Genomic DNA, 15,239 nt, shown 5'->3' with positions numbered 1-15,239 from the left:
GTTATCTGAATGAGAAGTCATGTAGCTTGCATGCTCTAGAAGGAAATACCACCTTGGAAATATTACCTTGGAGATATCATATTGGAGATATCATACTGGAGATATCACCTTGGAGATATCACCTTTGAGATATCACCTTTGAGCTATTACTTTGGAGATATCACTTTAGTACAAACGATACAGCAGCATTAACCATGAAAACAGCAGATATTATATATAAAGACATTATTTTAGCCCTGAAGCTAAGTATAATGAATTAAAAGTTCAATATGACAAGACAATTTAAACCAACCCGGGCATTACATAGATAAAAAAACGAACATACATGAAAAGTAAAATTTAATCAATTATTTTGCTCTCTTGAAATGTATAACCAGAATATGAAAACGTTCTGCGCCATCCACTTACAATCTAACCTTCTACAATAAGCACACACACACATATATACGTGTATTTGTATATATATATATATATATATATATATATATATATATATATATATATATATATATATATATATATATATATATATGCATATATACAATATACAGTATGAATCTGGCAGTAATTTTTAAATTATTATTTCTCTCTGGAGCCACACTCAATTAGGGGAAAGCTCATTAATGATGCATGTATATATAGACGCACATATTCATACACAAACCATGTATATATATATATATATATATATATATATATATATATATATATATATATATATATATATATATATATATATATATATATATGATGAAAGTATACAAGCCCAATCTAAAAATATAATACTGCCAACACCCAAAATGCATATGAACTACGCGATTCCACAAAAGCAGTTTATGATTTTTGTGAGCACTGATCCATTGGTGGACTCTACTAATTAAAATATTTAAATTCAAGGCTGAAAAACAAAAAAAATCAAGACAAAAGCCTAAAACAAAAAGCTTTTATGAAACATAGCCGCATACAAGAGTAGAGATAACAAGTTATTAAGACAAGCTATTAAGATAAAATTCGTGAGATAATAGGCAATGAAGTGTGGAAAATGTTGTAAAAAAAAAATTACTGACGGAAATGAGAAAATTCTTGAAATAAAATGGACATGAAGAACAGTCTCTTTTTATTCATACGTAAGAAGGAACATATACATAATGCATCAATTCTCCACAAGATGTGAATACGCAAAACGCTTTCTTTCAGGTCTCAACAACATACATTCGCGAAAGCATTCAACATGGAAGCGCATATTATTTGCATTTTTCTTATTTTCTCGTTTGAAAAAGCTTGTCTTCATCCAAGCAACGGGCCGTAATTCCACCATCCCTCAACCTTCCCCTAGCCCCCTACCATTTCATAACGGGCCCCATCCCCCCCCTTAATCCCACACCCCCACAACCATACCATTCCACAGCGCAAGACGCTTCTATGCTCCTAAATTTCCAAAATCCTTTATGACATCTTTGTGTCAGCCGGGATCAGACGCCATCTTTCTTTTTCGCCGACGTCCAATAACAGTCGCGTGAATCTTCCCCCCGCCCCCCTACCTCCCAAAAAGGAATTTTCCGAGAAGAAATTTATCATCGCACTACAAGTAGAGGATCTTATTAAAAACTCTGAAAGAAACCAGACGATTCAGCCGTTACGCAATATTTCATAACCCTCGAATCCTTCATATTTTCCGACCCCTATTTCTTCCTTCTGAAGTTTGCCTTGACGAAAAGAGCAGGGCCGAACACTGCTGGCCTGCTTTATTGAATAGAGATGATGAATAAAGATGATGGATTCAATGTGAAAATGTTATTTCCCAGGTACGTCACATTCTGCTGATATTGCAGAAATATTATTCTTAATAACATCTAAAATTTATACAACGTTGAAGTGGACCTGCACGTTTTTCAAAACGGACGTAACACAGCGAAAGCTAATTGCTGGATGCAACACTAAATTCCAGTCGAACCTGGATGGAAAACTGTCCACTCAGTAAATGGATATAATGTACATCTAACTTCATGTTACAGGAAATATCTCATAAACATAAAAATATTTAGCTCAGCAACAGGAAATATTGAAGTCTCTTTGACAGCACACACCGAACTCGGCAACAAGAAATATTTAGTACTCTGCAACAATTACTCTGTAGCTTAATGTACATCTCTGTAGCGAAATATAAACTGTACTTACATTAGGAAATATCTGTTGCACAAAATATACTTAGCTCAGCAACAGGAAATATTGAAGTCTCTGACAGGACACACTGAACTCAGTAACAAGAAATATTTAGTACCCTGTAAAAATTACTCTGTAGGGCAATACACATCTCTATACCGTAATATAAATTTAACTTCTTATATTAGGAAACGTCGATTAAACAAAATATATTTAGCTCAGCAACAGGAAATATTGAAGTCTCCGCGACAAAAACATCGAAATTGGCAACAGCAAATATTTAGCACTCTGTAACAAGAAATATCTACCTCTAATGAGAAAAGCCTCAGTATAAGTAATAAGAAACACTTTAGCTCAGTGTAATTGGAGATTAGGAACTCCTACAGATAAAATGCCGTCAGCAAGGGCTGAAGAGTAAAATCGCTTTAACAGCAGAAGTGTCAAGTCGCTCTATGAACATCAGATATCATCATATATTTACAATGTACGAGGGTAAGTCAAAAGTTCCAGGAAAAATTGTTGAATGATGTATTTACACAGGAATGAAACAACCCAAATGCAGTAAACAATTATCTGTGATGTAGTGATCATATAGACTTGTTACCTCAGTCATCCTCTTGCTACCGTGGTGTTAACATCTGCTTCAGAAAAGTAACTTCTTGAACCCATGGAAAATAAAAATTTTGAGATGAGCTAACATCAAGTTCCTGACCAAGCTTGATTGGAAACCAGGAAAAATTATTGAAGCTTTGCAACAAGTTTATGGAATTCTTCTCCATCTAAATCAGTTGTTTATGATTGGATAAAGCGATTTAAGGATGGTCAGGAGGACCTCAAAGACAACCCAAGAGAGGGAAGACCATCGACTGCAAAAAATGAAAAGAATTGTGGCTTTGGTGCAGAATCTAGTGGATGAAGATCGTCGGATTACTATCGATATGATAGCTAATGAAACTGGGATCTCCCATGGTTCCGCATTTTCAATTTTAAGTGAAAATCTTGGTTTGAGTAAACTTTCAGCACGTTGGGTCCCAAAAGCGTTGCGCGAAGACCAACTGCATCAAAAACTGAACTTTCTCTTGCAGTTTTAACGAAGATTGAATCAAATGAATCAGAGTTTTTGACCCGATGTTACTGGAGATGAAACTTGGATCCATCAATATGACCCAGAAAGTAAAATTCAATCAAAGCAATGGTTACCAAGAGGTCCAGCTGCACCAGTGAAGTTCAAAGTGGCGAGATCTGCCCAGAAGGTTATGGCAACAGTGTTTTGGGACTCCAAAGGTGATTTTGATTGATTTCCTTGAAGGACAAAAAAAATCACCGGAACTACTACAAAGGTGTTTTGCAAAAACTGAAGACTGCATTGGCTAAAAAACGTCGAGAAGTTGCACCGCAGGAATTTTGTTCCATCAAGATAACGCTCCAGCACATTCATCAAGGGTTTGCAAGAGAAGTCCTACGGAAATTTAGGTGGAAACTCTTCCACATCCTCCTTATAGTCTGATCTTGCTCCTTCAGATTTTTTCCTGTTCCCAAAACTCAAGGAACAATTAAGAGGTCAGTTTGAATCTTTGGATGCTGCTAAACATGCAGTTTCAACATGGTTTAATAGAAAGGCTAAATTTCTACAAGAAAGGGTTGCAGAAGTGGAAACAGCGCCTTGAAAAGTGTATAGAGTTAGATGGTAGATATGTAGAAAAATGATGTTTGAATTTCCTTAAATAAAGTATATTGAATTTTTCCTGGAACTTTTGACTTACCCTCGTACTTTGGCATGTATTCAAGTATTATTATTATTGTTCAGAAGATGAATCCTATTCATATGGAACAAGCCTACAGGGGCCATTGACTTAAATTCAAGCTTCCAAAGATTATGGTGTTCATTTGAAAGAAGTGACAGAAGGGAATGGGAAATACAGAAAGATGAGATCGCTTATTAAAAAGGAAAAAAGTAACAAATCAATAAATAAATTAATGAATTAATAAGCAACTCACTTTTAATAAGAGATCGTCATTACAATACTTTAGTAGTTGGAGGCAACATGGAAAAGGTTCAGAATTTCCTAAATCGCGCTTATCAAAAAAAAAAAAAAAAAGGAAAAATTTTCTTCACAGATATGCCAAGAAAGAAAATATCAAAAACATTACAAGATTCTACTTAAGAAATAGCAGTCACAAATAAATATAAGAAAATCTTCTTAGTTCTATTTGAGAGGTGGCATGTCTCGTCGTTATCAAGTCATTCATTTGAAGAACCGTTATTCTTATAGTTTTACCTTCTTTAAAAAGGGGGGTCCTCTCCCATCCATCAGGCAAGTCACCGGCACCAATCGCTTCCCTTTCCTCTCCCCCTCCCCCCCGCCTCGAGCTACACCGATTCTATCGGTATCTATATTAAACTAGTAAAATATGCGCCGAGGTTTCTTCGGCGCAATCGAGTTTTCTGTACATCGTATAATTAAGGCCACCGGAAATAGATCTATCTTTCGGTGGTCTCAGTATAATGCTGCATGAGCCACGGCCCGTGAACTTCAACTGCGGCCCGGGGGTGGCATGGCCTTGGTCGTTGCCAGACGCAAGATTATGGCTAACTTTAACCTTCAATAAAATAAAAATTATTGAGGCTAGAGGGCTACAATTTGGCATGTCTGATGATTGGAGGGTGGATGATCAACATACCAATTTGCAGCCCTCTAGCCTCAGTAGTTTTTAAGATCTGAGGGCGGACAGAAAAAGTGCGGACGGACAGGCAAAGCCGGCACAATAATTTTCTTTTCAGAAAACTAAAAACAAATGACTGATAATGACGGTTTTAACAGCCCGACAGACCATAGAAATTATAGAAATAAAAACACTTGCCGATAATGATGATGAGAATGACGAACGAGGACAAGATACTAATCATGATGAAAAAAAGCCACGCTCTAATAATATAATAATAATAATAATAACAATAATAATAATAATAATAATAATAATAATTACGAGGTTTTCCGCTCATGAGTTTCTCGAAGATCGAAAACCGCTCCCTCTCCATTTAAATGGAATGGAATATTGAGTTTAGGCCAAAGGCCAAGCACTGGGACCTATGAGGTCATTCAGCGCTGGAAAAGAAATAGAGATTAGCTAAGTTTGCAAGGTGTAACAGGAGGAAAACCTCGCAGCTGCACTTTGAAATAATTGTTAGGAGAGGGTGGATAGCAAGAAGGAAGAAAGATAATATGAATGGAGGTACAGTAAAAGGAATGAAAGGGGCTACAGCTAGGGGCCGAAGGGACGCTGCAAAGAACCTTGAGTAACGCCTACAGTGCACCCCGTGAGGTGCACTGATGGCACTAACCCCCCTACAGGTAATCTCTCCGTTTAATTGTATCACATGTAATATAATGTATAAGTCTTGGTGTAAAGTCCAACTCAGATACTTGAGCGACCGTTCAAGGTATCTATGGGGATCGGATTTACTGTCCGTTTGTGATCAGACAAATTCTCTGCTCATTACCCCAATTATTCACCCCTGGAACTACTTTGCATATCCGACCGGGCTTCGGGTGTCAACTGCTGAAGAAATGACGTCGCGATCTGAGTGACTGGATCTTAGAAAAATGGAAATGAAAGGAAATTACTTGTGCTAGATAATGAACGATAAACCATATTACTGATCACGTTACAGGATTAAAGGAATAGAAAAGGAGTTAAAGGAATAAATACTCTCGGAATTTAAGAAATTGCTTTAACGAGTTATATGTTGCATTGTAGAATTATGGCGAGTCGCTACTTGCCACTTTGAACACAACAAAAGCAATAGTTAAAATTACATTTACACTAACTCCAAAAAGTTTTGAGAGAAAAAAGAGAGAGAGAGTAGGGTTCTCGAATCGAAGAGAAGCATCACTGAAAAGCCATTTTCACCACAAAACAGAAAACTGATATACAAACATGCATATATATATATATATATATATATATATATATATATATATATATATATATATATATATATATATATATATATATATATATATATATGAAATATTTTCCCTATTTTGTCTAGAACAAAACTCAAGTTTCTAATGAAGAGCAATTCCAAGCAGCATGGCACAACAGAACCTTGGGAAAAAAAAAAACTGTTGCAATCTCTGCAATAAATCCGATATTTTTACGACTAACACGCAATACAAAGACCTACCCATTGTGAGAAGTAATAAAAAAAGAAAAATTAATATAAATAAGTAATAAAAAAAAAGAGTTTAACAAAAAACGCAATCGAAAGAAATAAGAAATATTCTCGAGATAGCGCCAAAAGCATATCCAAAGCGGAAGCATTTACTCGTGTTTTCCTTAGGCCCATCTCGGTTCTCCCCTACGCTCGCTAAGAAGTCTTACTCTCATCGCGAAGGGGAGGGTTTCTGTAGGGGAGAGTTTCTGAAGGGGAAGAGCCCCTTCCCTCGGCATTAAATATGCAGTCTAGCACAACAATGCTTGTATGGGACGCTTGGTCAGGAAGCTGTCTCGCCGAATGCTAGGCCTCGCAGCTTTTATTCATCGTGTTTACGAGGATATTTGCAGAGCTGGAGCAAGAAGTGACAATTGTTATTTCAGAATGATATTGAATGCCTTTCGAAAGGTTCGAAAGGCTTAACGGGGCTTAATAGGCGCGTGTGTTTGCGTATCCGGCGAATCTAAATACTGTATCATCAAAAAAAGCATGTGTGTGAACTTAACAAAAAATTATTGTATATATATATATATATATATATATATATATATATATATATATATATATATATATATACAATATATATATATATATATATATATATATACAATATATATATATATATATATATATATATATATATATATATATATATATATATATATATATATATATATACACACACAATATATATATAATTACAAATGTATACATAAATATAAACACATACGTAAATGTATATACACACACATATACTGTATATGTATATATATATGTGAGTGTGCAAGTGTGCGTGTGTGTGTACATACACATACATAGAGTACTGGCAACCTTCTTAGACACGAGGATATGTTATTTAGTTGTATTCCACATTACATAGGAAAATAAAAGGTGTTCTAGTGAGAATATGCAAAACAGTTTCGTCCTCCGATGGACCTCTTCTTGGAGCGTTTATTGAGGTCCACTTCAGGACGAAACTCTTGGGCATATTCTCACAAAAAAACACCTTTCATTCTCCTACGTGGAATACAAAAGAATACATAAACATACACACACTGTATACAACACACGGTAAACGGATCTTGAAAAATCCCCAGCAACGACCGTGCTGCAAAGTTCAAGAGTCAAAAAGCGAATACGAAAAGCTTCAACACATAACCCCAGCTTCATGCTTGGGTGTCGTCCTTCCCAGAAGCGTGGTTCTGACAGCGCTACCTTCCAGGAAGAACTATATATCCTGATGTCTTTTCCTCCCTCCCTCAGCGACTTCTATAATAGCGAAGCCTTTGATAGGACCACACGAACAAGGGCCAGAGACTGTTCTCATCAAGCAGCTGACTAACTCATAATAAAGTCCCTCCTTGTCGCGACACATCTTTCACTGATTGATTCTCAGAATGGATGAGAATGAAAAAGAGAGAGAGAGAGAGAGAGAGAGAGAGAGAGAGAGAGAGAGAGAGAGAGACCAGTCACCGTCTTAAGGCTGTTGACTGTGAAGGAGTAGAAAGGATGGTTTTTTTCTCTCCTCTTTTAATAATCAATGGATATATATACAGTACATACATACACATATATATAAGCATATATATATATATATATATATATATATATATATATATATATATATATATATATATATAATTTCTATACACACACACATACATATATATATATATATATATATATATATATATATATATATATATATATATATATATATATATAATAATAAAGAGCCCATACAAACGCCAAAGGTAGAAAGTTCATGCTATGCATTTCGGAGATAATTGTTGAGGAGACATTTGTCGCCTTGAAATATATATAACATTAACTTTCTACCTTTTGGCGTTTCAATTCTAACTGAAAATATTTCATGTCAGGTGGAATTCTGTTTTAACGGAAAATATTTCAGTCATATACAATATATATATATATATAATATATATATATATATATATATATATATATATATATATAATATATATGCCCTTACCTCTTATAAGGTGGCTCCATACACAGAGACACGCACCAGTCAGTGCCAAACCCACATAAACTGCTGAATCTTGAACTTCTACTTCATTACACACTTCATATGCCTAAAACATGCTCATCAGCAACTCGTCAAATCTCTCTACACACATACATACTGCGCCATCTAGTGATATCTACCGTGCATTTTCTCCCTTCATTTTTGTGTGTGATACTAATGTTCCCTTAAAAAGAAGGACGAGAAAGACTGTAAAAGAGAGGACAGTGGGAAATAAAAAAAAAAAAAATGGCGAAATTAAGAATACACTAAAAGGGTAAAATATTCAAGGAATGACATATTTTCATTCTGGAAATACTGTACAAGAAAACGTGCGGTATAAAAGAGTTATTAAAATGAGAATAAACACGAGATTTAGCGAATGAATTTTACATGCAAGACAGAAATTTTTTTTTTAATATAAAGCAGACGAATTAGTTGAACAAAATATAATATATTTTGTACTAAGCTGAATATTACATTCAAATGATCAAATATTAATATACACTTAAATATTAAGCCGAATAAAATAGTACTATGTAATCAAGTATTACGCTGAATAATTACATACCTGGTATAAATAATAAAAATATTAATATAAAATATAGCATTCACCTGACTAAAATGAAATATCCACTCGAGTAATAAGCTGAATATTACACTGAAGGTGAAAATGAAACAAAAATATTATATACCAGAATATCAAGCTGCATAAGATATTAATATACATTCGAGAATTCAGCTCAATTTTACATGCAAATCAGAAATGGTAAAATAGAATATTTACTCACCAGTAAGCAGAACAGAATTTATTGCTAAAAAGTATCTTTTTCACTTTGAAAAGTGAAAACTGGAGTTAAATCAGAGAACGAATCAGGTCCACGAAAGAACGAAAGAAACTAGAGAACAGAATTTCGAAGAAGGAAAAAGAGAGCACGAGCGAAAATCGAGGATAAAATAAAAGTGAAAGTAAGGAGCAGAGCTGCAAGAAAAATAGGGAGCTAAAAACAGAGACGAATGACTTTTATTCAGGAGTCAAAAAAAAAAAAAAAAAAAAAAAAAAAAAAAATAAAGGAAAGAAAATTGCAAAAAAAAAAAAGAAGGGGGAATTCCAACAATAAAAACGGGAAAAGGTTAACAAGCTGAGAAAAGACAGGGTAAAAAAAACTATGTAATAGACTGTCGAGTCCCTCTCCCAGGGAAGTTGATGGAAAATAAAACAAGTAAAAAATGCGCTGAAATTCCTTTGGCGCAATCGAGTTTTCTGTACAGCGTATAATCAAGGCCACTGAAAATAGATCTACCTTTAGGTGGTCTAGGAATAAGGCCGTATGAGCCGCGGCCCATGAAACTTTAACCACGGCCTGGTAGTGGCCTGTCCCATATCGTTGCCAGAAGCACGATTATGGCTAACTTTAACCCTAAATAAAATAAAATCTACTTAGGCTCGAGGACTACAAAGCCGGCACAATAGTTTTCCTTTACAGAAAACTAAAAGTGAAGGGAATAAAAAAATCAAAATCAAAACCTTCTAAATGCTTGAATAAAGGTAAGTAATATTTGCAAAGGACTGAGGGCAGAATGATTTAGCATTTAATTATGATTATAAACAATGGGTTAATATCAGAGGAAATTCCAATAAAACAATCGAATAAATCAACAAAGTGAGACAAAAAAGCTGGCCATAAAACAAGTAAAAATTAATTCATAGCGGACTTTTAACGAAAATTATCAAACTAAAAACGAAATAAAATAACAGGAAAAATAAAACAGGTTAGTTTAAATTTAAATAAAACTTGAATAAAATCAATTCAAATTCTCATAAAGATCAACCCAAAAAATGATGGTTACCACAGCTCGATAAAAAACAATACAATAAAAGCATAAAGAATTTGCCTTTAACAACACATGAAACGAAATTTCAAAACGTTATGAATCGGACTTCCGTAAAATTAAGACAAAAAGAGATAAAAGCCAAACAGAAAGAGACAATGAACGAAATGAACGCAGAAAATTGAAGGACAAACTATATGGGAATATGGACAACTCCAACCATTTCAGAACCCGAAATATGGAAGTTCGAACTTCAAAAGAGTACCAAATGGAAAACAGACAGCTGTCTAAAACTCATCCAGAGAGAGAAGAGGGGAGCCTTTTCCATAGAGAGAGAGAGAGAGAGAGAGAGAGAGAGAGAGAGAGAGAGAGAGAGAGGGGTGGTCTAGCCTTTGAGAGAGAGAGAGAGAGAGAGAGAGAGAGAGGAGGGGATAGCCTTTCGAAAGAGAAGAGAGCTAAGCCTTATCGAAGAAGAGAGAGGCTAGCCTTTTCGAGAGAGAGAGAGAGGGGGGGCCCCAACCTTTTCGATAGAGAGAGAGAGGGGGCTAGCCTTTTCGAGAGATAAAGAGAGAGGCTAGCCTTATCGAGAGAAAGAGAGGCTAGCCTTATCGAGAGAGAGAGAGAGGGGCTAGCCTTTTCGAGAGAGAGAGGCTAGCCTTTGAGAGAGAGAGAGAGAGAGAGAGAGAGAGAGAGAGAGAGAGAGGCTAGCCTTTCCGAAAGAGAGAGAGAGAGAGAGAGAGAGAGAGAGAGAGGGCCTCGAGAGAGAGAGAGAGAAGAGAGGAAGGCCTATCTACATCCAAAGGCGTATCACCATCAAGTATAAATATAAACGGCACTCTAACCCAAACATTTAATCCAAAGGATTAAGGACGGATTGTGTGATTAGAGCCAGATGATGGTTAGCGTGTTTATCCCGTCGGTAATCCGTTTGTTTTTCAGTAACATGCCGAGCAAATACTTAAAAGTCGGTAACGTACATAGTAAACACAGCCAGTGACCGACAAGTAAATATTGAAATTATATACTGGTTTCATTAATGAATGTAAGCTATGATTTAAAAGTTATCAGTCGGTGAAAAATAAGACACTGTTACATAATGTGTAAGGAATCTGCAGGACATAATATTATGATGCACGTCTGTAAAGACTTATGTAAATGATGCAATCATTAGTCTAGTTTATTTTACAATTCCAGACATCATGCTCACCCAGTCATACAAAATTTACGCTTTACACCAATTATTACAGAGAAAGCTAACCCTTCTGGCTATAAGTCTACTTTATCATCACTTAATTATATCTGATAGTGCCATAATGTCGTACAGGTATATAATGTTGACACTTTACACCCGCTTATCTACATCTGATAGTGTCATAATGTCGTATACAATGTTGACACTTCACACCCACTTATCTATATCTGATAGTGTCATAATGTAGTATACAATGTTGACACTTTACACCCACTTATCTACAGTATATCTGATAGTGTCATAATGTAGTATACAATGCTGACACTTTACACCCACTTATCTATATCTGATAGTGTCATAATGTAGCATACAATGTTGACACTTTACACCCACTTATCTATATCTGATAGTGTCATAATGTAGTATACAATGTTGACACTTTACACCCACTTATCCATATCTGATAGTGTCATAATGTAGTATACAATGTTGACACTTTACACCCACTTATCTATATCTGATAGTGTCATAATGTAGTACACAATGTTGACACTTTACACCCACTTATCTATATTTAACAGTGCCATAATGTCGTATACAATGTTTACACTTTACAGCCGCTTATCTATATGCCTGATAGTGTCATAATGATTCGACACAAAAAAAATAGGTGCTTTTGAAATATAAACCACTGATTTGATAGATTTGAAAATTTTAGGAATTAGGGAATTATGTTTTTTATATTACAGTATAAGCTATTTTACCTTCTTCATCTTCTTATCTACATTTACCTTGAACTAAAAACATTTGCCTTGGCACCCATTAAAAGCCTTGTCGATTACCACAAATGTTTTCATAGTCATTACTACCACAGGAAAAAAAAAAATCCAAATATGAAAAAACCCTCATCGTGGAAATGACCAAACTATATTACTCCTTAATTGGAGCAGAAAATCAACGGCTGGCTTTTTTTTTTTTTTTTTTTTTTGAGAATTAATTTCAAAAAGTCAATTCAGGGAACATCATGTATATTTATTACCCTGAATTAATGGCAAATACGATCCTCCTAAAAAAAAATTACGGTTTGGGCGTTGCCATGGCAACACCAACGGCGGATATGACACTTCATTACTGCGATATGAAATTCAACAGAGCTGTGCACAAACCGCATAACGAGCAATTGCATTACATATCCGGCTGCGCCAATACTTAAAACTCATATGCGATCATCCATATTAAATACAATGTGTTTTCATATCAAATAGAAATTGCAGCTGTGTCGAGTTTGTTTGCAATCTGAATTTTAAATGTGCTGAAAAATTTTCGACGCAAAACAAGCAATTTGTACAGTGATTAAATGGCGCAACACTACGGCCAAATAACTAGATTATATACAACATGAATAACTGCAGCCTAACAAAGCACCAAACAATATAATGACTGACTTATTTAAAAATACAAACTAGTGCCAAACTAAAGCATGGTATGATGAAATAAATTGTGGTAGCTCAATGGTATCGTCGGAGACTCGCATCCTGGAGTCCCGAGTTCACTTATTTTCACTGACACATGACTTGACTTTTACTTGCTCCCCTACGGTCTCACCTGAGTGTAAATGGTCTCAGGCGTTGATTATTTGACCTGTTTGTACGTTCTGACCCTGGCCACTGACCTGTCCCTTGACTTTGCTACTCATGAGTGACGTTTATACATTTAACTAAATAACAGGGAAAAATGTCGGAAATTAAATGAAGTTATGCATACAAAAATACAGTCAAATTATTACTAATATAAATCTTAGACAATTTATGATGATTCGGTAATTCTGCAAAGACAGAAAACATTATTGTATTCAAAGTACGACAAGTCAAGGGATAAGTAAGTCTCTCTCTCTCTCTCTCTCTCTCTCTCTCTCTCTCTCTCTCTCTCTCTCTCTCTCTCTCTCTCTCTCTCTCGATATATTGTACTTTTATATACACGTATATAGACACACACATATATATATAAATAAATATATATATAATATATATATATATATATATATATATATATATATATATATATATATATGTATGTATGTATTATGTATGTGTAAGGTTGGAGCCATTATCTCTATAATCTCTCTCTCTCTCTCTCTCTCTCTCTCTCTCTCTCTCTCTCTCTCTAAAGTCCATACAGAGAATATTTCTGAAGGTCCACTTTTTGACTTCGCGTCGTCTACCACTTTCAATGGCGTCACGCTACTTTATCAGCTATTCAATGAAAGCTGGTTCTAAGCCAGTAACTTCCATTCGAGTAAGGGCAGGGTCTTCGTCCTTCTAAAATCTAAAGTTTAGCTCGTTGATCTGTAGAGAAAATATTTGCACACTTCCATAAAACAGATCAGAGACTTGTAAAAAGACTAGAAGAGAAAAGGTAATAATTTCATGGAGAAAGTTACATTTATACATATATATCAAAATATACATACTGTATATATGTATATATTTTATATGTATATATCAATATATACCAATGTATTTATATATATATATATATATATATATATATATATATATATATATATATATATATGTATAAATGTAATTTTTCCCAAAGGAGTTTTATCTCTTTCTTTCTATCTCTCATCTATATTTTTTACTATTTTCAATTCTCTCTCTCTCTCTCTCTCTCTCTCTCTCTCTCTCTCTCTCTCTCTGCTTCCTAATGTCCATACAGAGAATACATTTAATGAAGGAACCCTCGTAAAAGGAATTTTTTTCGTAACTTTTTTTTTAACAGATGTCATCCAAAAGAGTTAGGAGACGCGGCAGTTGAGAGCTTATCCTTGCAGTTTAGACTTCTGGTCTTCTTTAAGCCTTCCAGGAAATCCCGTCTCGCTTAAAAAAATGTATATAAAAAAATTGGTTGGGCGGAGGCAAAAAAAAAAAAAAAAAAAGTTCGTCAGGTTATAAATAATTTTAGTTAGGCTGTTTAAGGTAGTTAGTTTTTATTTTCTCTCTCTCTCTCCTCATATGTATGTGTATATATATATATATATATATATATGTACTGTATATATATATATATATATATATATATATATATATATATATATATATATATATATATATATATATATATATATATATATATATATATATATATATATATAGAAGAGAAGAGAGAGAGAGAGAAAAGAGAGAGAGAGAGAGAGAGGAAGAGAGAAGAAGACTCCAGTAAAAATTCTTCTCGGTGCGAATTCTTTATTAAATGCATCGGCCTGGACATTAGAAAACACACGCACACACACAAAGCAATAGAGAGAGAGAGAGAGAGAGAGGGGACCTTTTTCTTCTTCTTCTTGAGACCCTCAAAACGTCTTGAGGGCCATAAAAAATTCCCTCTGCCCTCATTCTCCTTTTGAAGTGCTCCTCGTCCTAATTTGCGCGAGAACCTTGGCAATTCCCCCAAGAACCGCCTTTGTTGGAACCCTTTGAAAAGGTAAGTTTGCCTGGGAAGGGTTTCAGAAAATGGGAGGTTTCTACGTATATTTCTTTTTACGGTACACGCAGCCGTGACAGATCAAATGACGGCTCCTTGTGACTTATATCTAACTGCCATAAGGCAAACCCTTGAACAAACTGTCTGGTTACTGAGAGAATCATGTTGGGGGCTGGATCATTTAGTACAGTTTCGTTTTCAAGAATCATTCGGCCAAGAGTTTGCTAATTAGGATGGAATGGTCATCAATATCAAACATATGAATTATTATTATTATTATTATTATATAACTATTTTTTTATCACTAGCTGGTTACATACGGA

The 15,239-nt window shown here is 34.8% G+C and overlaps 1 protein-coding gene across 9 annotated transcripts in view; it reads right to left on the bottom strand.

Moving 5' to 3' along the window:
• LOC136846590 (EGFR adapter protein-like) overlaps nt 1–15,239 on the bottom strand; it is a 1,014,562-nt gene that overhangs the window by 408,048 nt on the left and 591,275 nt on the right. The window lies entirely within an intron of this gene.

The sequence above is a fragment of the Macrobrachium rosenbergii genome, chromosome 15 (assembly GCF_040412425.1).
Source record: "Macrobrachium rosenbergii isolate ZJJX-2024 chromosome 15, ASM4041242v1, whole genome shotgun sequence".
NCBI lineage: Eukaryota > Metazoa > Arthropoda > Malacostraca > Decapoda > Palaemonidae > Macrobrachium > Macrobrachium rosenbergii.
This window is presented reverse-complemented; position numbering and strand designations above follow the sequence as displayed.